This window comes from Balaenoptera ricei, chromosome 10 (genome assembly GCF_028023285.1).
Source record: "Balaenoptera ricei isolate mBalRic1 chromosome 10, mBalRic1.hap2, whole genome shotgun sequence".
NCBI classification, from domain to species: domain Eukaryota; kingdom Metazoa; phylum Chordata; class Mammalia; order Artiodactyla; family Balaenopteridae; genus Balaenoptera; species Balaenoptera ricei.
In genome coordinates this window covers 12,562,775-12,588,313 of record NC_082648.1, presented here as the reverse complement: position 1 = coordinate 12,588,313, position 25,539 = coordinate 12,562,775, and the positions used below count along the sequence as shown (strand labels likewise).

The following is a 25,539-nucleotide window of genomic DNA, read 5'->3' as shown; positions in this document are numbered from 1 at the left end:
GATGATTCAGACAGTGGTAGTTGCAATGGAGGAGAATTAGGTATGAAGTGGCTGGTACAAGAGTTGGGAAAGTTTGGATAATCAGGTAGAACTGGGATCTGGAGGCTCTCATGCCATGGTAAGAAATTGGGGCACTGTTCCAAAAGTTATGAAAGAGCCACTACCAGGTTATAAGCAGGAAAGTGACAGTATCAGACTTGCATTTTAAAATGTCAACTAGGGAGCCCTGAAGAGTGTGAAGTGGAGGGGCCCATGTCCAATATGTAACTGACTCAATTGGTTTGTTGAATGGATGCTTTGAATGCACATTTATTAATCTTGATAAATTCTGTGCAATGTTGGATTACTTCTTTTTTCTCTGAACACGAAAACAGAAACAAAAACAAAACAAACCACATTAGATTTTACTTTTTCTTGTGCCCTCATGCACATGGTGCCTACTTAAATGATATGCTCTCAAAGGGCATTAAATAAATGTGGTGCACCAAGTAATTTTCTTATCATAGCCTGTTTTTATTTTTTTGATATTTATTTATTTATTTATTTGGTTGCCCTGGGTCTTAGTTGCAGCAGGTGGGCTCCTTAGTTGTGGCTCGTGGGCTGCTTAGCTGAGGCACATGTTCTCCTTAGTTGCGGCTCCAGGGGTCCTTAGTTGCAGCAGGTGGGCTCCTTAGTTGTAGCAGGCAAACTCTTAGTTGCAGCATGCATGTGGGATCTAGTTCCCTGATGAGGGATCGAACCTGGGCCCTCTGCATTGGGAGTGTAGAGTCTCATCCACTGCACCACTAGGGAAGTCCCCCTGTAGTCTGTTTATTAATTAGAAAAAAATTCCCATAAGTCAAATTCTGAGATCACTACTCTTTATCCTGTGATTTGGTTGGCTTGAAGTTCTCCTGACCTGATAGAAAAAATGCTTTTGCTTTAGCTTCAGTGAAGTATTTGGGTACATTTTTCATGTGCAATGAAAATACTTATTTCCAGGGATCTTGAAAAAGGAGAGAAGCACTCTGAATTGCTTCATCCTCTGGCGTGTACTCTTTTCCAACAATTTTATAGATGTTATTTTTAATGGGGAGCTTTATGGCTACCTTGACCTTTCTCCAAAACTGAGTCTGAAAAATTAGATCAGTCAATTAGCCCCCCTCTTATCATTACGGGTGCATCTTAAAACGATAAATGAACTAGTGGGCACAAATGAAGGGAAAGGAGGCTTTGCTCCATGAGAACATGAATGTCTGCTAAAAATAATAGCTCAGCTCTGCCTATTTGGTCTGTGTTTCAAACTCATTGTTGTTCTTTCAAAATTGCATCTATTTTGATCTTTGGTGTACTTTAGCTTGAAAGTCTAACTGGTTAAATATGCATTAGTAATGCTCTAAATTTTACATTGTAGAAAATGTGTCACCTGCCATCCAAGACCTTACTCCTAAAGCTTTCAAAAGTATTACAGTTGTCTACTTCTATTACAATATTGTGTCTGTGTGCATGTATAGTGTGATTGGTCCCTACAATCACTTCTGCTGAAGGCCCTTTAAGGAAGACCAACTATTTCTACACCTCAAGAAGCTCATAATCCAAGCCAGAAAAGAAGAAAACAACAACAGCAGGAATCGAGTTAGGTGGTTTATTTGTTCAACAGACATTTTTTGAAGTCCATCTCTGTACTAGGTCCCAGGAATCCAGCAGTGAATACACATTGAAAATGATACAGTTTATGGAGAAATTATTCTATATCAGCAATTAATTTGTGTTCTAGTATGAAGAGCTTGGAATGATTAAGCATGTTCACATTGCAGTGAATACAGAAACCTTCTGCATGTAATCTCTGCCTGTGCTACTCAGAGTTCTTGCCCATGACGAGGACCACAGGCCTGTACTTGAATGGAAATGAACACACTGTTGTCTTCATTGAAGAAGTCTTGCACAGAAAAAATAGTAGCTGAAATTGAGTGTGCCTAGTGCTGTAGGTAATTTATATTCTGGCACAAGCTCCTGATGTTCTACCTGCACATTCTACCAAGGTCATTATCTGGCTGCAGACTAGTAAGAAACAATTTGCAGATAGGCAACAGTCTTCTGACCTCAGTTTGGCTGGCATTGCTCTAGACTACATTCCCACCTTGCTGAGAGTTACCCACTGTGAACTCAGTCCACAGAGGCTGTGATTTGAGAGCATGCTTAAGGAAAGATTAAATCCTAGTGTTAAAGGCCCCGAAGAATCCTAGTTCAGAGTAGACTTTGGAGGCAGCACAGACACAAAAGAGAATTTCCAACAGACCAATGTTTCTGTCCTTCAGTTACATTCTTTTCATCACTCTGGTTAAGACCCTACTATCAGCTCCTTTGTGAGAAGGAATTGGAGAGTGATCAATGCTTACTATGCACTCGTTAGAGTAGCTTCTCAAACATAATGTGCGTACAAAGCTCCTGGGGACCTTGTTAAGAATTTGATTTTAGTTTAGTCAGTCTGGGCAGGCCCTAGTTTCTACAGTTTTAACAAGCTTCCAGACAATTCGAATGCTGCCGGGTACTGGGTCACATTGAGTCCGTGAGGCTTGGTGTTTGTGGTATTTACAGTTCATTGCATATATTATTACAGCAAACTGGGTCAGTCATTCTCAATATATTCTTTTTCTGTTTTAAGGAAGACATGAATTAAAGATCCTCTGTCTAACTATTATATTCAGGGTTATTAAAAACTCATTAAGTAATATGTGTAGCATTCACTCATTTTTCTCTTGATATCTATATTTGCACAGGTATTATTATTATTATTTTTTTTTTTTAAATTTTAAGTATTTGCTTATTTATTTATTTATGGCTGTGTTGGGTCTTCGTTTCTGTGCGAGGGCTTTCTCTAGCTGCGGCAAGCGGGGGCCTCTCTTCATCGCGGTGCGCGGGCCTCTCACTATCGCGGCCTCTCTTGTTGCGGAGCACAGGCTCCAGACGCGCAGGCTCAGTAGTTGTGGCGCACGGGCCTAGCCGCTCCGCGGCATGTGGGATCCTCCCAGCCCAGGGCTCGAACCCGTGTCCCCTGCATTGGCAGGCGGATTCTCAACCACTGCGCCACCAGGGAAGCCCCTGCACAGGTATTATTAATTAATTTTTTAACCTTGTGCTGGGTTCCTTTGCATATGGTTGGACTGTGTAGGAATAAAGGACGTGACCATTCCCATAAATTTGTTCAGATATTTCCATAAAGCACCTAAGTCTAGAGTCCCACAGCTCTCAGAAGGTACAGATAGGGTTACAGTAAATAAGAAATAGAGAATCTTTCAACTATATGTATATATAGTTATATATATATATATATCTATATATAACTATATATATATCTGTATAAGTATGTATAGACAGAAACTTAACATAAAATTTATATTCCAGTCACTTTCCCACTTCTCCTCATATGGTATATTGATTTTTCTATTACTATTTGTCTCTGGCCAACCACTGACACAAGGGCACATTCATAAAGGTAATGAAGAGAAAGCCAGAGAATGTAAGTGTTGCTGTTTACAACTTAGAGAAAATACCAATTCCACTTGGTCACAGAGACTAGCATGTCAAGTTGCCAAGAAAAAAGAAAGTGGTAAAACCACTGCCAGGATATACAGAAACTGCTCACTTCCTAACAGAGGGCTGTCAATAAAGAGCCTGGGAAATTGGATTAACCGAGAAGAGCTGAGATTTAGCTTGACCATTAATGATGGCAAGTGGGAAACATTAAGGACACTTGAGACTCATGACTCATCCATTCATTCATTGTGACAAGGACATGGCATTGGCAAAGCTTCCAAAGTCTTGAGTCTGTGCCTTTTAGTACTGTTCAGTAAAATGTGTTCAGGGAATGTGAGACACTGTACGATGCAGGAAACACAAAGATGATTAAGAAACAGTCCTTGGCCTCAAGTGGTCCACTGCTTACGGGACTGATGGAAAAACAAATTACAGGTTAAAATATATGATAAAATGCTATTTGTCCCATGTCTGAGTTATATAATCCTTGAACTTTTGTTCTGATTCTGATTATAATAAAGCTCTTTATATCATATGATTGACACTTGCTGATATAATTTTCTTTTTCTATAGCAAAGAGGAAACTTCTGCTGTCTTCTTCATGACAGCCTTTTAATAATTGAGGTGGCTATCATAATTATATTTCAATGCTTCTTCAAACTAACACTTATTTCCTTTTCCAAAGAATAATAGAAAGACATATAGTTAATTCTTAGCACATTATTTTGCTTATATAATCAATAGAATGTATCATACATTCGTTACATCTAACAAAAACCCTGGCTTATGGAAGAGAAAGTGGAGAGAAAGAAAAAGGAAACGCTGGGGACAATTGGAACAGCAAATTTCTCCTACCTTTTCCTGAGCAAGCTGATGATTATCTGGGAGGCTGCAAAGAGGCCATTTAGGGCATTTTGCCTTTGGGCAGCTGGGTGGGTCAGCAAGGAAAACAATTTGGATTATTTATGGATTTTCCAAAATCGGAGTGTTTTCCTGTGAAGTGGGCGTGGCAGCTGTTTCTGTATCCTGCCTCTGTTCTTTCGTAGCCTCTCCATCTAAGCTATGCCAGCTTGTCACTATTTTTCTTATAAGTATTTCTCATGAATGAAACGCCTGCGAGATTCCACACCATCTTGGTGGAGTTAGCTTTTGAGCTTGTGTTTGAAGAAATTAATGGGCAATAATGGCCTCACACTCTCCATGGTAACATTATAGGCTTAAAAAATAATTGGATAGATTTAGACTAATTTAACATAGAAAATCAAGTACAGATTCAGAAATGGTACTTTTCTAAATGGCTATATTAGATGACTAAATTTCCTTTTTCAAGAAAAAATAATCACATCCATTTCCTCCTTTTTTGTGTGCTTTTAAAAATAAAAGGTTAGTTGACACTCTCCTTCTCTTACAGGTGTTCAGATAATTGAGTTTCTGATCAAGGGAATGGTGAGGAAAAGAAGCCCTCCTAAAAGGTGATTTATGATTATGATTGAAGCAACTAAATAAATTAGAATTTGAAATAAATGCTGTCAAAAGTGTGAATCAGATCATTAAAAGGCTATTTCACAGAAAGGGCACAGCTCCAACAGAATAAGCATAAGTGCTCAGTTTGCCAGGATAAAATAAAACAGTTTCTTGCAGAGCATTGACTTAAGAAAAGAGAGAATAAAGAAGAAAAGAAAAGGAGATGTTTTATACCAATGTATCTAGCTAGATTCTTTTTTTTTTAATTTTTATTTTATATTGCAGTATCGTTAACAATGTTGTTTCAGGTTTATAGCAAAGTGATTCAGTTATACATATACAAGTATCTATTCTTTTTCAAATTCTTTGCCCATTTAGGTTATTACAGACTACTGAGCAGAGTTCCCTGTGCTATACCGTAGGTCCTTGTTGGTTATCTATTTTAAATATAGTAGTGTGTACATGTCAATCCCAAACTCCCAGTCTATCCCTCCCCCCACCCTTCCCCCTGGTAACCATAAATTCATTCTCTGAGTCTGAGTCCGTTTCTGTTTTGTAAATAAGTTCATTTGTATCATTTTTTTTAGATTCTGCCTATGAGCGATATCCTATATTTGTCTTTCTCTGTCTGACTTACTTCACTTAGCATGATAATCTCCAGGTCCATCCATGCTGCTGCAAATGGCAGTATTTCATTCATTTTAATGGCTCTAGCTAGATTCTGATCAAGCAACAAACATTTGCTGAGAACCTACTAGACAGGAGACACTGTGCTGGGGGTTTGCATGCTTTTAGAATGTTTTGCTAACTCAATGTATGGCCTACAGCTGGGGTCCCCAATCCCCAGGCTGCGGACAAGTGCCAGTCGCAGCCTGTTAGGAACCTGGCGCACAGCAGGAGGTTGAGTGGCGGCGAGCGAGCGAAGCTTCATCTGCAGCTCGCTCCCCGTCGCTCCCCATCGTTCGCATTACCGCCTGAACCATGCCACCCCACGCCCGGACCCCGGTCCGTGCAAAAATTGTCTTCCACGAAACCGGTCCCTGGTTCCAAAAAGGTTGGGGACCGCTGGCCTACAGAACAGCACTGTTTGTATCTTTTGGGAGCTTGTGATAAATGTATCTAAATCTGCATTTTAATATGATTCCTAAATCTTACAAATATCATTCATATGTAAAGGGAGGCACCCACCTCTAATGCAAACAGGAGACCAAAGTTTCCTAAACGTATGTCAGGATGTGTTCAGTTACTTCTGGGAATCGGTATTTTAACAAGGGACCCAGGAGATTCTTATGATTAAACAAGTCTGGTAAACATTGAACTAGATAAATAACTGTACAAAAACCGATGGGGTAAAGATCAATTGTTTCTCTTCTAATTACTTTGCAATTTATGTTTTGTGCTTATTAGATAAATGGGAATACTTATTAGGCATATTGACACAAACTTTAATTTTCAACGTGTTACTTGATGCCAAGTCAGTCCTTTTAAAGCTTCTCTTTAGCTATGGGACACTTTGCTCAAATGAAATATTTTTCCCACTTAAAAAATCCTTTAATTATTTAAAATCTTTAAGAAAAAAGTGATGATTTTAAAATCGATCAGTGTATTTTTAGTCAAAGCATAGAGTCATCCGCTATAAAAATCATACCTAATTAACTGTAATGAGAACATCTATTCGTTGGCCTGTGTTTTTCTGTAAGTACAGAAAGGGAGATTTTATTTTGTTTTGGCTTAACGCAACACACATTTACTGTCTTAAAGTTCTGAAAGTCAGAGATTAAGTCAGTTTCACTGGGCCAGCATCAAGGTGTTCGCGGGGCCATACTTCTTCTGGAGGCTCTAGGGGACACCTGTTTCTTTGCCTATTCCAGCTTCTAGAGCTTCATTCCATGCATTCCTGGCTGGAGGCCCCTTCCTCCATCTTCAAAGCCATGTTGCGTCAGCTGTCACATTATCTTCTTCCTTTGTTCTGCAGTCAAATCTGTCTCCTTCTTATAAGGACACTAGATCACCAGATTATTATAAAAGGATTTAACTCAGGAACAGCCGGATGGAAGAGATGCAGAGGAAAAGGTATGGAGAAGGCGTGTGGAGTCTTTGCGCTGTGTCTGAGTGTGACTTTCTCCCCAAATTTCCACATGTTCACCAACCTGGAGGTTCCACTTAAGATGTATTATAAAATGTAATACTGTTCCCAGTAATGAATGGTGAGCACTTGAAGGTAAATCTTTCAGGAGAATATAAAGATGGTCAAACATACATTTATAAGAAGATACAAAATAAACACTATTCAAAACAATTACTTAGGTTTGTTTATTAAGCTGCTTTCCTATAATGACTCAACTAGTGATAAATAAGATGACAAAAAAATAGAAGTTACAGGAATGTGAATTAAGGGTTTTCTTCATCCCCAAAGCAGCAGCAGCTAAACTTATATCTTAACAACAGAAAAAAAGCCCCAACATTTTCGGTGATTTACCCAATGACCCCATGATAGCCTTTCTTACAGTAACACGTTTTATTTTGCAGCATTTTAACAGCCAGATTTTAGAACTGTTAATAGAAAAAGTCTTACTTCTCTTGAAATGTATATAAGATGTTATAGCTGACATTGTACCTTGGTTTAAGGACATACAAAATATTGAAAAAAATCTAATTTCTAAAAATTGGTTTTTAAAAGGAACAGTATCCCTTAGGGCAGGAAATAATAATACCACGTGTCTTAAAATAGTGTAAGGCATCTTTCAAATGTTATCCTCACCAGAAAATCTGGCATTTCCAGATTAAAATTTCATAGTTTCAGCCATATGTGAGTGACCCCAAAGACATTCTGCAATTTTGCTGACATGTAGGAGGTCTGAGCCCGGTGAGTGAAGACAATAAACAGGGTAGTAACTGATCTTGGCAGAATATACCATGTGCCCCTCTCATGGAGGCTTGATGGTTCTCTCTTTCCTTATTCAGTGATAATTATTTAGATTATTTTTAGACCGCTTGATGCATGCAGCTTGGCCAATATAACTGATTTTCCCACGAATTGTGATAGGGCTAGGTTAAATAGAGTAACATGACCCCAAATCATGTTAAGTCTTTGTGGTAAATCTTAGGCTATGCGAGGATTAAGCTCTTTAAAAAAATTGAATAACATGAAATCAGTTTCCAAGTAGATTATATTCTGATTGCCTAATTTAAACATCATGGTAGTATTTAGTGTGGTCCTTTAAACTTTCTATCTTAAATATCAAAAGTATCCATTATACCCCAATATAAAATAAAAATTAAACTAAAAAAAAAAGTGTCCACCAAGCTCTTAGATCAGGGTTGAATGTGGTCAAGTGTCATGTTCAGACTTTAGAATGGTAGTGAGTTGCACATATTAGAACATTCTGTATCAATACACAGTCACTGGTGATTATGTTGAGATCCTAGAACCCCACTACCTTGCTCTCAGCTTCTCCACAGATAATTCTCACCTTTTCTGTTCCCTTTCCAACGGTAAGCCAGAAGCCCAGGAGAAGCAAGAAAAGTAGATTATTTAAAGAAGTTAAAAATAGGACTGCTTCCTCTGAAGCAAACCAGCTCGATCACCAGGAAAAAGCCCTGCACATAAGTCTCTATTTTATTTTTACATGAAACAATAGCTTACATTTTACATGTAGTCAGTGGAAGCAAATATTCAGAAAAATTTAAGCAAATAACTAACTTGGACCATATATAGTTCTCTGAATATACCAGTTAGGAGGTGATGGCATCAACGATTTGAATAATTGCTTTAATTGACTCTGGAAGAAAAGATACAGTCTAAGTTTTTTTTCTTACTTTTTTTTAATTAAGTAATTTTTCAAATTACTGAATGACCTAAAGGGCATTCATTATCTTTAAGATACAGTTTGAATATCATTTTTTGTAATCATCAGCTTCACATTTCTCATAGCAGTTTACTTCCTCAGACTTTAATTTAGTGAGCTAACATTTCCTCATTACCAAAAATATTGCATAATTGTCCATGTAATTCCTTTAGGAAGTTAATTGCATAGCATCATGATCTCAGCTTGGAAAATTAGCTGTCAGGGACACATAATTTCTTCTTGCCAAGATTTAAACCACTATGCTTCCAATTTTACTGTCAAATATGAGGAGCTATATTAGATGTGGAAATCAATAATAAATCACTCCTTCAATAAAGAGCCTGTGGTTTCCTGATTAGGAACGATTCTAAATTTCACTCCCCTGACTACAGTATTCTCTATCACAATGCTTACATTTCTATTAGGATGCAATAATATTTTTACAATTGGCAGGACTTTCTATTAGCTGATGATGACCAGCAGATTGGAATCTAATTTATAGACTAAACTATTTACATAGAATAACTTAAATTTGTCTTTGCAATTATACCTGGAAATTATTAATGAAATCCATTTTCACCAGAAGTATATGTAACTTAATTAATATAAAATACATAGGATTATATTTAACTTCTACTTGGTTTCCTAGCATGTTTTCTTGCTTTTTTCATTTTCAATTCTTTTTCTCTTGGTAAAAAGAATCTAAAAATACCTGTCCTTACAAGCTATAAAGAAGTGATTTATACAGAATCATTTTTGTATGTTTGGGTCATGAAAACACATTAACTATTTACAGAAAATCCATAAACCCATATGATATAAATAGTAACTAGTACATATTATTATTATTATTATGATAATATTATTTTAGTTTAATTAATAGATAGACACTGATACCTGATGTTTACATTGGCAATGAAAGTCAGCAAGCATGATTACCTTAAAGAATCTCTAATAATGCAATGTTATTTATGAACCTCCCTTGTTAACTATTTCAAAAGCATCAGCATTACCCTTCCTCCCCCACCCCCTGACCCCGGCACCACTGCACCATCCACCTCTGCCCCAGCAACCTCTTGCCTTGCCCCCAGGATATCCCATCAGCAAGCCCTTCACACTCATTGTACCCAATACCTGGCCTTCTTTCTTTCTTCCCTTTTCAAGATTCACCCTTCTTACTCCTTCTCAGAGTCGGCCCCCTTCATAGCTTTTCCAGCTCTCTGGTTTTCCCTCAAAGCACTAGCCCAGCTCACAACCCCATTAGCCATATTTGCCATCCCTCAAATAATAAGCAAATGCTAAATAATCACAATGCTAAATTTGATTATCATTCTCTAAGTCCCAAACTTGTATACAAATAGATAGAACACAACAGGAGCCACCATATTGAATGCATATTTGTTTTAAAATACTCTGAATCATCAGGAAGAAAAAAACCTCCATTATTAGGTTAGGATTCTGAGACTCATAGTAATTTGCCATGGCTACACATTAAGAAAATGAATGACACAAACTTGATTTAAATTCAAGACCATCAATCTTTGCATACTTTGTTCTTTCCCTCTGCCACACTGATTTTCAGTGGTAATGTATGCAACAATAATCCTATTGGTATAATTATGCACCTGTGAGGAAAAACAAATGGTCCTGGATGTTAACTATTTTGTGCCAATTCTGATTAACATTTGCTCTCACATCAAACAAAGACCAAAGATCCTGTTGCATTTAGGGAACTATTTTCCTTATGAATGTTTCACTGATTTGATACTTCCAGTGTCAGTTTCATGCAATCTTTTATTTCTTTATCTTACATCTGTAAATCTTTTTTCCCATTCTTTTTTCAATCTGTCTGTCTGTCTCTTTTTTTTTTCCATTATCCTTTAACCAGTAACTCTTCGGTATACCTTAATCAGGCAGGCATTGTTACCATGAGGCTCTCTATTCTACTACATTTCCCTCAGCTTGTTGAGTCTGGTGGTCCCTACACTGAGAGTAAGAGGGAGAGGAACAGCACCTTATAAGCTGATGGAAGGATACTTCCCATGGATTGTTACTACAATAAACATTACTTTTACACTCTTGTCAACCGCTTATAAGAAGTATTGATGTTGCATTGACAAATGAAAGCAAATACTCTTTGGCTTGTGCTGTTTCCCAACTCTAAGTGTGAGAGAAAAAGTCCTGCATGTTTCTCAGAAGAGGCAACCGACACGCCATGGGTCTATGTAAATTGGCCATACCTCTGAGCCCTTTGTTGTCAGGCCCCTTATAGTTGGAACATCTTGGGGAAAGTAATTTGGCACAGTGAGAGACAAGGCCAGGCTTTGAAATTAGCTGCAATGTTTTGACACAGCTGTGATATTTACTGGCTGACTTCCACCAGATCCTTTTTTTCCTCAGTAGATTCCGAGGACTGTTTGACTTAGATCACCAAAGTGAGTTATTATTATAAAATCCTATTTAAAAATAATAACTCTAAGAGGTTAATATAGAAATCCCATTTATTCATGAAAGTAAGGAAGTGGAAATATAATTGAATTATCCTCAACTTTTATTGAGAGTCAACTAGTCACATGGCACTCTGTTAGGTGGGTCCTAGAGATACAAAGTGGCATTATTTATTATCTGTTATTTCTTAAGGTTTACAATCTATCTGGGGAGATTGGACAAACATATGAAAAAGGCAAACATAAGTACAAAGTAGCGTATGCCAAAAGACATATGACAAATACAGAGAAGTGTTTAGAATAGGTAATGATCACAAAGGGTTGAATTTTCAGGGAAGATTTTCTAAAGGGAACTAGGACTTAAATTCAACCTTGAAGAAAAAGTAGACTTAATATATTATAAATAATAGCAAGTACCATTTATTGGATGATTATGTGTCAAATTTAGTTCTTTATAAATATCTAATGTTCTTGACAACTCAAGCAGATTGATATTAGTATTGTCATTTTACAGGAAAAAAAAAACTGGGGCTAAGGGAAATTACAGTATGCCATGTCACCTTTAAAGTGGAAAATAAGGTACATTTTCTTTTATTTTCACACCTCAGAGATAATATTTGTGAAAATAATCTATGTAGGAAATTTGACTTTCATCAAACTTAAAAAACTTTTTCAAATAACCTAAAGAAAGAATGGAACCTCACATGACTGACCTACTCTGCAAAACTATGGCCATTTTTATCAAACGTAGGATGTCACTGATCTTATTTTGGGAGAGATACTTGATAATACAGATACTTGATGATTCTAGCAGAGATCAATAATGACTAACATCATTAAAAATACACCCCCCCCAACATAGAGAAACATTCAGGCATATCCAAAGGCAGTAAATATTCAAATGGTTAATATAAAATACGTATTCTTTCTTGGAACAATAGTATCTCAATCCTAGAGACCAAAATTAAATAATGATAAGGGATAATACTTAAGAAAATGATCTTGAGCTACAGTCTGGGATTTTAAGGAAATCAAATCAACCCTTTAGATCAAATCCTGCATCCCATCCCATCCACGCCTGCTCTTTCTCATCATTTAATTTCCTTACCTTGAAGAAGCAGTCAACTTTGAAATTGCTAGGAAGGCAAACTGAATGAGCCTGATAAATAAATAGACGGTTTCAAGTCTTCTACACAAAGATCACAGAAAAGTTGGAAGGAATCTATATGCTTTTCCCTTTTAGTTTTCATTTTCTCCTTCTCTGAAGTCTAATTTTCATATTTGATGAACATAATAAAGAGGAGGAGAAAGTAAAGATGTTTGGAGTTATGGTAAGAGAAAGTTAAAAATCACAGTTGTAATTGCAGGATTGGAAGTTGGTCATGGGTTGTAGTACAGAAGCTTATAATACGTACAATATGCATATAGTTTTGTTCTTTCATTGTTCTGCATTGGCACTCTAAGTAGGTAGTAAGCTACCTGAAGAGGAGAAATGAATCTCCTACTTTTTCTGTTTCCCTCACAGAATCCAGAATTGCCCAAAGACTGATATTTTTGAGTGCCTTTTGGATTAGACACTGTACTAAATTCCAGGGATTCAATCAGTACTTTCAGATTGATTTGGTGATCAATTGAATTGAGAAAAGAAGTTGGTAACTCTGTGTTTATGTACACAATGAGTTTCCATGAACCTCTAAATAAATTGGATTATGAATAGAGGGTCTAGACTGACATTCGTTCTTACATTTTTCTAAATAATGCTGAGTCCATAAAAGCACTAGATTGGTCAGAATATAATGTTATCCATAACTCAGAGATGAAGCTTATCTTAAGGTAAATGATGAGGGGAATAGGGCCTTCTTATTCCTGTGATCTAAAGCTCGGGAAAATCACTCAGATTGTGGCCAGATTGAACAGTGCAAATAACAAATGGCTGTAAAATCCTTTATGTACCAAAATCACTGACTATTTCCACATCTTTGTTTTAGTTTATTTTTTAATCAGGATAATACCATTTAGTCTCCAAGTCCATAGCACTTTAGTGACTAGTAAAAAAAAAATCAAGAAAAGCAAAATATTGTGCTATGTCACTTTATGTTGGTACAAAATTATTCTCTTTGTATGATTTTTTAGTCCTTATCCTTATGTCAAACGTAAACTGAGAGAAGGTTAACAAAATATTATAATAATTCTTCCTGAGCCTCATCATTTATGTGCCATTGTGTGCACTCTCTACTAGTGCAATTATATCAGGACACAGCATTTATTTTTTTTACTGTGACCTGATTTCAAACCCTTGAGGAGACAGTCATAACTAAACTTAATCTAAGACCATGTCATTATTACCTTTGTTTAACCAAGGAAGTTTACTGAAGGAAAAATGCATATAAAGCAGCTTAATCAGAAAACGAGCAAACAAAAGCCTGTATGTAATACCAAAAAATGAAGATTAAAAATCGGTACCTAAATCACTTTCAAAAATGACAATATTTTGGGCTTCCCTGGTGGCGCAGTGGCTAGGAATCTGCCTGCCAATGCAGGGGACACGGGTTCGAGCCCTGGTCCGGGAAGATCCCACATGCCGCAGAGCAACTGGGCCCATGTGCCACAGCTACTGAGTCTACGCTCTAGAGCCCGTGAGCCACAACTACTGAGCCCGCATGCCACAACTACTGAAGCCCACACGCCTAGAGCCTGTGCTCTACAACAAGTGAAGCCACCACAGTGAGAAGCCTACGCACTGCAACGAAGAGTAGCCTCCGCTCGCTGCAACTAGAGAAAAGTCCACGCGCAGAAACAAAGACCCAACACAGCCAAAAATAAAATAAATAAGAAATAAATTAATTAAAAAAAATTTTTTTTAACTGACAATGTTTCAAGGTAGACAATGTACGTAAGACTATAAGAAGAATCGATGCTGATCAAAGTATGCTCCTGGACTGAAGTTTCAGGGTTCATGATTGATTTGGCTGCTCCAGAAACATAAATTTCATTTAATGTTTCATGGTTCTTTATATCTTTTCTGGGCTTACAGAAACCACTTCCTAGCCATATATCCTTACATGTTTTGTGCAATTCCTTTGAACAATATCCATGTGCAATAACTGCATACATAGTGGCCAACAGAAGGTGGATTGTGTACCTAATTTTGATAATCACAAATCAAACCATCCTCTGAGTTGGAAATAGTGAGTTATGGTTACAAGAATACTACAATGGACTCAGGTGACCCCTGAATTCTGGCTCCAGTGTGCCATCAGCTTCTTATGCTATGGTAAGCAAAGGACAACTTGTTTGAACCACTGATTAAAATAAAATAATTAAATGACACAAGGAAAATTTAATTTACTGACTTTAATATCTTAATCTAAAATACAATTTCTTTTAGCAACTATACAGAAATATTTGGAACTTGTACTTGATCCCTCAGTGGTAGGTATCCTATTCACATCCTCTTCCATTTTTTTTTTCACTGTATGTTATGTCTTGCTCGTTCGGTTCTGCTCCATTGGTAAGACTGTGTAGTTCCATTAATCTTGGTAAAATGAAGCAGTTTATGATTAACTCATCTTCTAGTACAAAAAAAAGCTTGTGGTTCAAGATATATTATTTAGAATAATGATAACTAATTGACTTCCAATAAATTAAAAATGAGAGGGACTTCCCTGCTGGTACAGTGGTTAAGAATCCGCCTGCCAATGCAGGGGACATGGGTTCGAGCCCTGGTCCAGGAAGATCCCACATGCCGTGGAGCAACTAAGCCCGTGAGCCACAACTACTGAGCCCACACGCCACAACTACTGAAGCCCGTGTGCCTAGATCCCATGCTCCACAACAAGAGAAGGCACCGCAACGAAGAGTAGCTCCCGCTCGCTGCAACTAGAGAAAGCCCACATGCAGCAATGAAGACCCAATGCAGCCAAAAATAAATAAATAAAAATAATTTTAAAAAATGAGAAACAGTCACTTTAGAAAAATTCCTTTTCTTAAAGGGCAATGATCTGTAGAGTCAAGTGAAAATAAAGATAATCTTGGAAAATGGTTTCTATTTTTTTCCCCAAGAAGAATACCATTGATTTTCTTCTCCCCACATGGATTCTATATTATTAAACATTTTTGTCTACCTTATAGGTAATTAGGAAATAATTACCTTTTGTAATTTGTGTTAGCCAAAGATATATAGGACTATAAATTAGAGGGTCTGATTAGGATAAGATACCACTGCTACCATGCTAAGGTGATTAAAATAACAAGCTAGCCCAAAGTTCGGAAATATAAAGTTTCAGTTGGCCCACAGGGTCTTCAGGCAGGCAAACAAGCAATTTCCATTAGAAACACCTGAACAGCCTTTCTCAAACTGAGATTCCCTGGATTCATTTATTTATTCATTTATTTATTTACTTATTTACTTTAATAAGTAAATACAATGTTGTATTAGTTTCAGATTATATCTATCTATCTATATATATCTGTATAACTGAATCACTTTGCTGTACACCTTTTTCAGATTCTTTTCCAGTATAGGTTATTACAAGATACTGAATATAGTTCCCTGAGCTATACAGTAGGTCCTTGTTTATCTATTTTATATATAGTCGTGTGCAAATGTTAATCCTAAATTCCTAATTTATCCCCCCCAGAGCCCTAGATCTTTTAATAGATGGCATCGTGATATATTCATGTGAATGTGACAATAAGGCAATCAGACTTACCTCTTCCCTTAAAGATATGCACAGAAATGTAGATTTAGCTAACTATCTCCTGTCAAACACTGAGACATATTGTGTCTCTAAGTGTACAGAAGTCAGCTGACACGGAGAATGGAAAGAATGTGAATTTTGAGTTAGAGAGTTCTTATTAAACCTGAGTCATTTGTAAATTTTTTTTTAATACATACATCTATTCTTTTTCAAATTCTTTTCCTAATTAGGTTGTTACATAATATTGAGCAGCGTTCCCTGTACTATACAGTAGATCCTTGTTGGTTATCCATTTTATATAGAGCAGCATGTACATGTCAACCCCAAACTCCCTGACTATCCTTCCCCCCCAGCCTTCCCCACTGGTAGCCATAAGTTCGTTCTCTTTTTTCTCTTAATCTCAGTTTATTTACCTGTAAAATATGATTAATAACATCTACCTGAAAAACACTGACAACTTTCATATCAAAAAGAGAAAGTATTGGGTATAAAAATTATAAAATATTGCAAGCCACATGTTTGTAATGGGCAAAATGGTTAAGAGATCAATGTCTTGACTATATAAATAATGTTTACAAATAAATGAAATGGTTCCCCTGAACGAAAAGTAGGCAAAGAACATGAAATTTACCAGCAAAAATGTATGTGCCCAATAAGCATATGAAAATATTCAATGCATGAGTAATCAGAGACAAATCATAGATAATACATAAAACAATAACATGCTACTCTTCACTGATGAAATTAGCAAAGACTTTTAGAAAGATAGTGCTGGAGACTAGCGAGGGATACATTTTGTTATTCAGCCAATATTATTTATTGTACGGACCAAGCACTCTTTTAAGAAATGAGGATAAAAGGAAGAATAAGACAATGGGATCATAGTACTCATGGACTTTATATTCTGGAGTGTGTGTGTGTGGTGTGTGTGTGTTTGGTGTTTAGGGGAGTCAAGCAATAATCAGGTAAATAAAATAAACAAAGTTTATAAATTGAGCTAAGTACCAGGAAGGAAATGAAGAGGGGACTCTGATAGAAAATAATGGTGGAGGGGACATGGAAGTCAGGGAAAGTCCCTTTTTAAAGGGTATATTAAGCTAAAATTGGAGAGATGAGAAGTAACTAGCTCTGTTAAGAACCTGAAAAAGTTTCCAGGCAGAGGAAACACCAAGTGCAAAGTTGTTGAATTATGAGAGGGCTGGGTGTGCTTTAAGAATTGTCAGAAAAGCCAATGGAGTTGGAGCATAGTGGCCCAAGGCAGTGTAGCAAGATGGGAAGGGACCAGGTAGGAAAAGACCATGTTGATCAGGGCCTTACAGATCATGGTAAGGGGTTTGAATTTTACTCTTAGTGTAATGTCAAACAGATACAAACTCTCAAATGAATAAGAAATCAAACGTTTACTATGCACATAGAATATAAAATAAAAATTTACCAATCAAATAGAAATAAAACTACACAACTGATAAAATTTAAATTGTCAACATTGATATAATGTGGCAGATGATCTTTGCTGACACTGCATTGCATTTGATGCCTGGATTTAGTACCAGCTGTGACTGTATATGTTCTTCTTAGTTACATGTACTTATATTAACACCAATCTTATTTTAGTTATTTTGCAACTACTCTTTCCTTACCTTATCACTTATGTCTCACTTTGCTTAAATCCTCTATTTTCCTATTGCATTCTATATATTCAATAGTTAGAATAGCTAAAGTAGTACTGCTTGGTGTTAGTAAAACAGACTAACAGACATAGGATCTCAAAGAGATAATAGGAGACCCCTGTTCATTGCAGAACTATTCACAATAGATAAGATGTGAAAATAATCTAAATGTCCAACGGCAAATGAATGGATAAAGAAAATGTGATATATTCCAACCTTGAAAAAGAAGGACATTCTGCGATATGGAACAAAATGTATGGAGCTTGAGGACATTATGCTGGGTGAAATAAGCCACAGAAAGACAAGTGCTGCTTGATTCCACTTATATGAGAAAACTAAAAGAGTCAGATTCATAAAATCAAAGACTGAAATGATGGCTACCATAGGCTGGGGGGAGGGTGAAACGGCACATTATTCATCAGTTAGGCATAAAGTTAAGTGAGATGAATAAGCTCTAGAGGTCTGCTGTACAACTTGTACCTATACTCAACAATAGGGTATTGTAAGAGGATAAATCTCATGTTATGTTCTTAATAAAATAAATATAATGCAAACAAACTAAAATCAGACATACAAGGAATGTCAGCATTTATCATCTTGATTATCTAGACTATTTACATGTATATATATTTATTTGTATGCATTTGAATTATTATCAAATAGAAACGGAACACTTAGGAAACTTTCAGGTCCCCAAGAGTATGTCCAAAGACCTCAGGTGGGAAGCACAGCTCTGAGGCAGAGTATTGTGGATTATTCCTTCAGACAGGGGCTCATAATTGTCAGAATTCTGTAGTTAAAAATCCAACTAAGCAGAGGCAAACAAATTTCACAAAATACCCTAAGTCTCAAGGAGAATTTCCTACTGGGTTTTCTTATTGCTCTGGCTAAACCTTCTAACGGAAGTCCCCAAAGCTCCTTTCGTGTCTTTAATTAAAGACTGAATTCAGTCACACAAATACCAAATCCCCATCTGGGTACCAAAATAATCCTGACAATTCTTCCACTAATATATTGAAATAAAATGCTAGGCCATTTCTGTGCTTAAGAAACATGACCCATAGTTAGGATTCAATGAAATGATGAGATACAATTTATACTCTAATGAATTTTAATTAATTTTTAATTAAATATAGAAAATCGAGTGTTCAGGCAAAATACAAAATTATAGTTGGTAAGGAGAACAAAATGTGTAATAGAGCTTGCTTTGCAATCAACCCTGCAGAATGTGTCTAAGTCTGATTTGCAAGGCAGTGCAAAAAAAAATATGTGAACCAGTCTAATGAAATCCGACCTATGAAATATTTTATAGTTCATTTGAATAATCACTTTAATATATGGTGAATTTTTAGTTATCTGCCTGAAGGATATCTACTTTATATTTTGTGGATAGCAATTTTGTCATCCCTGGTTCCGTTTAATCAAACTATGAGTAGATGATGTGAGCTGAAGCAATGCATCCTCATTTTATCATTAGCCTAATCTATACATACTACATACGTATGAGCACACATATTTCACAGAAAAGTTCACACAGAGAGACATAGCTCTTGTCTTTGTCACAACTACTTCTCATTGTGATTCAGTCATCTTTTCCTCAAATATTTATTAAGTTCTCTCTATTATACTCAATAGTGACATCTGCCAAAAACTTATGATTCTTCCCTTTGGCCCCTTGTAGTTGGATATGGCCAGGTGACTAATTTTAACCAGCGAGTTGTAAGTGGAAATGTCTTGTGCAGCACTTCTGGAGTGGTGAAGTATTTAACTCTTGTAGAGTCATTTACTCCTGGTTAAAATTCTGGAGAGTGCCCTCTGGTGTAATGACCAGCAGTATTTGAGGTGATGGCTATATTCTACTGAGCTATGTCCCTGAATGAGTGTGATGGGAAGATGGAAAGAGATTCCAGTCACATAAAATGATCAGAAAACAAACCAGGCAGGAGCTATTCATTATCTGAGCAGAAGAGGAGGAGTCTGGAGCAAGTGTGAAGAAGAAGAAAAAGAAAGCCATGAAGCATAAAGAATGGTAACATGCAAGTTTATCTCATCAGCTAAAAATTTTTGCTCTGTACCGTTCTACATGTCCATATAATACCCAATATTAGAAGTGTCACATATGAAAAAAAAAAAAAAAGAAAACAAACCTGTATTGCTTTAAGCCACTACAATTTTAGGGTCGTTTGTTTTCACATCATTACCCAGGCTATTCTGATATAAACTATATGCAACACATTGTGCTTGGTGCTGAGGATGCGTCAGTGAACAAGACAGAAATAGTGACTGACCACACAACGCTTGTACTTTAGTGAAGATACAGTTCCGCACGCTAGAATGGAAGCTACGTGAACGTAGGGATTTCTGTATATTTTGTTCACAGCTGTATCTTAGGGCTAGAAAAGTACCTAGTGCTGCAAAGTAGATGCTCATCTGTGCTTCACTGCTGAACAAATGAAGGATAAAGTGAATGAGCTCATAAAATATTGACACTATTCACAGTGGAAAGGTTCAGAGTGTGAAGACATTCCGTAACGATACAAGGTGCCCGGTCCCCCTAAGGGAAGTAGAGGCGGCGTTCTCATCAGAGAGGCTTCTGAGAAGCAGGAACGAACTAGGTGAGGGGCGGCAGACTGGGAAGGGAGAGCGTGATCCAGGCAAATAGAATGGTGCGTGCAGAGCCACTGACGTGGGATGACACTGGCTGAAGGAGAAACGATGGGGATTCAGCTTAAAGACAGGGAAAATAGGCACAGTGGTACGAGGTGCGGTGGGCGAAGCTTCTGGGAAGCCTTGTGGCTCTTGTTAAGGACGGTAAGTTTTGGCTAAGAAAACGGGAGACAGCATTTGAAGGGATTGCTATATTCAGGTTGCTGTGAGGAAAATAGACTGGAAAGATTTTTTTAAAAACAGGAGTTTACGCAGGGTATCAGTTCAATTTATTGCTACCTCTAACTCAGAATTAAACAGTGATTTGGAGCGTAGCAATTTACCTCAACCTTCTGACTGAAACTAAGCACTAACCTGTTACAGAGGAGGGACCTGCTGTCTGCACAGTGCCCTCCCCGCTAACAAGACTTGGTACAAGGCCTTAGTCTCCTATGAAAAGGCAGTGCAGGGAGAATGCTCACAGAATGTTCTGGAAGACATTGTTCGTTTCCTTTTGAAGTCTCTTTTGTAGATCTTTGGAAGAGATTTCTTTCTAGTTTGACACTAAGAATAGATTTGCTTCACTTAAGAAATATTCTTTTTATATTTTGAGGACAGCTAAAATTTGAAACATTAATTTCCCTTTTCTTGTGGCTGTGTTTTGAAAAGCTCAGGACAAATGTGTGTCCCACTTGAAGTAATTGTATGGGACAGCATGTGTATATATACTAAACTGTCTCCTTGGTATGATTCTGCCTTTGGTTTTGCTTTTTGTTCTTACCTACTTCTAATTTAGGTCATCCTACCATGTTTTATATATTCTTCCTAAGTCATCTTAAAGGTCTTTTGGTACCAAGTACGTAAAAACAAGCGTTTCTGGACCACTTCTTGCCTCTAATCAGGTAAATAATAATCTTGGTATAAGAGTTAAACAACACACTTTTCTACGATATACCTTTTAAACGACATGAAAAATAGGAGCCCGATTAATCTTAATATGTTAAGAAAATCATTCATTGGTTACCTATAATGTGTCAGGTGCCATAGGTTCAATGGTGAGTATAAACAGATATGGTCTGTGCCTTCACGAACTTCTAGTTTAGTGGGACAAACTATGGGTCTGTGAGAAACAGGATTGTAATGTATGAGGCTCCTGTACTGCATACTGTGGGATTTAGAGTTTGACCACCTGGGTTTGAGTCCCAGCTCCATCACTTACTTACTTGACCTTGGGCGAGTTATTTGACTTTTTATACCTACTTTCCTCATGTGTAAAATAGGAATGCTAGTAGTACCTACCTCCTAGGATTGTTGTAAGGATTAAATGAGTGAATGCACATAAAGAACTCAGAATAGTGCCTGGCAGGCTTATATTATTGCTAGCTATTATTATTACCTATAAAGAGAATTTGAGATGGAATAACGCTTAAAGTGTCCCTGTGAAAGGCACAATGGGAAATCAAAGCTTTTTTTTCTTACTTGCTTCTAAATGAAGCATTATATGCTATTTAGAGTTATGAGATCATTGAGAGAGAAGAGACCTTGGGAATCACCTTGGACAATTTCCAACTAATTTAGAAATCTCTACCACTTTCTTGATGGATGCCTATTCAGCCTCTTTGTTAGCATTTGCAGAAATTTGGAGCCTACTTCTGAACAATCCAACCCATTCCATTGTGCAGTAGCTCTAATGGTTAGAAAGCTTTTCTAGGGTTGAGCCAAACTCTAGACAAAAAAAAAAAAAAAAAAGAAGACACTAAGAAGACTGGATTTCCATCCTGAGTTAACACACTGGTAATACAATAATTTGATATGCCTAAAACATGATAATTACTAAGTTGTGCATAGTTACTTTCATTGAGTGTATTATATTGAAAATATTTGTATATAAAACGTCAACATTTAATCCACAGGTAGTTATTGAGAATCCACTTTGAATCAGGCACATAGTTAAAAAATCAAGTTTCTGTAAAGGATTACATTTTTATGGTGTTGAAACAGGAACAGATATTCCAGGGATTTAACTAAATTTACTAAATGCCTACTTACATGACAGGCAACTTAAATTCATTTATTTCTCACAACCCTTCATGGTAGGTATTACTGTTCTTCTAGTAAAGATAAAGTAACTAAGAAACCAAGATTCAGAGTTATTTTTCTGAATAAATGTAGCTATAGCTAGTATATAAATAGCAAACCTGGAATTGGAACACATTTCTGTCAGCTTTTTCCACTGTATCCAGAGGTTTAAAGGCCAAAAGTAATAGAAGATGCACATGGGAAGACTTGACCTCAGGGTGCCAAAGAACCGTTATGTAAAAATGGTAGGCCAAAAAAGGGGAAGTTTATTAAGACTGTTTCTGAATATTGGAACAATGCTGTGCTTCTATGAATAACTGATTTCACCAATACAAAGTACAGTCTATTTATGTGCTAGTAATGATGTTGTTAGTTTTTCAAGTGGCTCACCATTCACTCACATCAGTCTCATTGTGACCACTTTAAATTTCTCCTTATCGCTCTCATATTTATTTTCACATTAAAGCAGCACTGTGTTGGAAGCATCAGTTAATTCTTGCCTTCCCTCCACGCTGACTATCTTGCGGATATTGGTTTTGATTTGGGGTTTATTCCTTTTACTCTTAATTCTTGAGGGCAACTAAAAACAGGGTTTAGGATCTGGGGAGGTAATCCATTACCATAATAATGCATAAGCCTAACTTCCACAAGGCCTACTACAGGAAGATTTAAGTTTAGGATCTGGAGGTAATCCATTGCCATGATAATGCATAAGCCTAACTTCCACAAGGCCTACTACAGGAAGATTTAAGTTTTCAAATAGATATGTTTTTGATAATATTGGTCGATTAGTATTCAGAACACTTGTATATTATCTGCATCTCCCTTGCTTCTCCTCACAGAACTCACTAGAATATAAGACCCTTGATGGCTGGAACTTTTACTATTTTGTTCCCAGCTCCTAAAATAGTAGACTGCACATAGATGCTCAATAAAGGTTGATGGAGGGATGAATAAACTAAGACCAAAACTGCAAACCCTATCCCCTGTGGGCCATCTGGCCTTCTCAAGGGACTGCACTGCAGGATGTACATATTTGTGTTCTCACTTTTAAAGGTGAAATGACTTGTGAAATCCAAGTTCATTAAAGTGTGGCTGTTTTGATAAACACTGGATAACTGAGCCCAATTCCAAACAATCTAACTGAAGTAAATTCTCATTTTCTCTGTCAGCCCAAGCCAGGGCTTTTCAATGAGAAAGAACTAGCTTGGAACCTAACTTCCTCATTGTATTGCCTGTAAAATGGGGATAATGATATTAATCTCTTAGTGTTATTGCAAGGAGTAAACAACACATGTGAAAGCATATTTCACAGTGATTGGCACATAGTCATATATTAACACATATATGTGGAATCTAGAAAAATGGTACAGATGAACCTATTTGTAGGGCACGAATAGAGATGTAGACATAGAGAACAGACATGTGGACATGGGGGGGAAGGGGAGGGTGGGACGAATTGGGAGATTAGGTTTGACATAAATATACTACCATATGTAAAATAGATAGCTAGTGGGAACATGCTATGTAGCACAGGGAGCTCAGCTCAGTGCTCTGTGATGACTCAGATAGGTGGGATGGGGGGTGAGAGGGAGGTCCAAGAGGGAGGGGATATAGGTATACATATAGCTGATTCACTTCATTGTACAGCAGAAACTAACACAACATTGTAAAGCAATTTTACTCCAATAATAATAATAAAAAAGAAGCAAGAAAGATTCCAAATTCCAAATAAGCAACCTAACTCTAAGCCTTATGGAACTAGAAAAAAAGAACAAACTGAGCCAAAACTTGAAAGAAGAAAGGAAATAATAAAGATTAGACTAGAAATAAGTAAACTAGAGAACAGAAAAACAATAGAAAAGATTAACCAAACTAAGAGTTGGTTCTTTGAAAAGATGAACAAAAGTGAAAAACCCTTAGCTAGACTATCCAAGGAAAAGAGAGAGGACCCAAATCAATAAAATTATAAGTGAAAAAGGAGACATTACAACAGATATCACAGAAATACAAAGGATCATAAGATGCTATTATGAACAACTATACACTAACAACCTAGACAAGCTAGAAGAAATGGGAACATTCTTAGAAACATACAACTTACTGAGACTGAATCAGGAAGAAATAGAACATTTGAATAGGCCAATTACTGGTGAGAAGGTTGAGTCAGTAATAAAAAATTTCCAGTGAAGAAAAGCTCAGGGCCAGATGGCTTCACTGGTGAATTTTACCAAACATTTAAAGAAGAATTAACACCAATCCTTCTCAAACTTTCTCCAAAAATTGAAGAGGTGGGAACACTCCCAAACTCATTTTACGAGGCTAACATTATCCTGATACCAAAGCCAGAAAAGGACACTAGTAGAAAAGAAAACTACTAGTGATGAATATAGATGCAAAAGTTCACAATAAAATACTAGCACGCTAAATTCAGCAGCATATTAAAGAATCATTCACCATGATCAAGTGGGATTTATCCCTGAGGTGGTTCAACATTTGCAGATCAATCAATGTGATACATCACATTAATAGAATGAAAGAAAATAATCATATGATCATGATCATCTCAACTGACACAGAAAAAGCTCTTGACAAAATTCAGCATCCATTCATGATAAAAACTCTTAACAAATTAGGCATAGAAGAAACATATCTCATCATAATAAAGACCATACATGACAAGTCCACGCTAATATCATACTCAATGGTGAAAGGTTGAAAGCTTTTCCTCTAAGATCAGGAACAAGACAAGGGTGCCCACTCTCACCATTCCTATTCATCATGGTACTGGAAGACTTACGTAGAGCAATCAGGCAAGAAGATAAAATGAAAGGTGTCATCAAACTACTATATATAAAATAGATAAACAGCAAGGTCCTACTGTATAGTACAGGGAACTACATTCAATATCTTGTAATAAACTATAATGGAAAAGAATCTGAAAAAGAATATATATATGTGTATACATATATATATATACACATATACATATACACAACAGAATGTTATTCAGCCATAAAAAATTGAGGAAAGTCTACCATTTGTGACAACATGGGGTGAAACTTAAAGGCATTATACTAAGTGAAATAAGTCAGACAGGGAAAGGCAAATACTGTGTGATCTCACTTATATGCGGAATCTAAACGAACAGACCAACCAACCAAACTTA

General features: G+C 36.7%; 1 protein-coding gene across 3 annotated transcripts in view; it reads right to left on the bottom strand.

Moving 5' to 3' along the window:
• The window catches only part of PTPRO (protein tyrosine phosphatase receptor type O), a 233,484-nt gene that overhangs the window by 145,406 nt on the left and 62,539 nt on the right, over nucleotides 1-25,539 (bottom strand). The gene's annotated exons all lie outside the window — the stretch shown is intronic.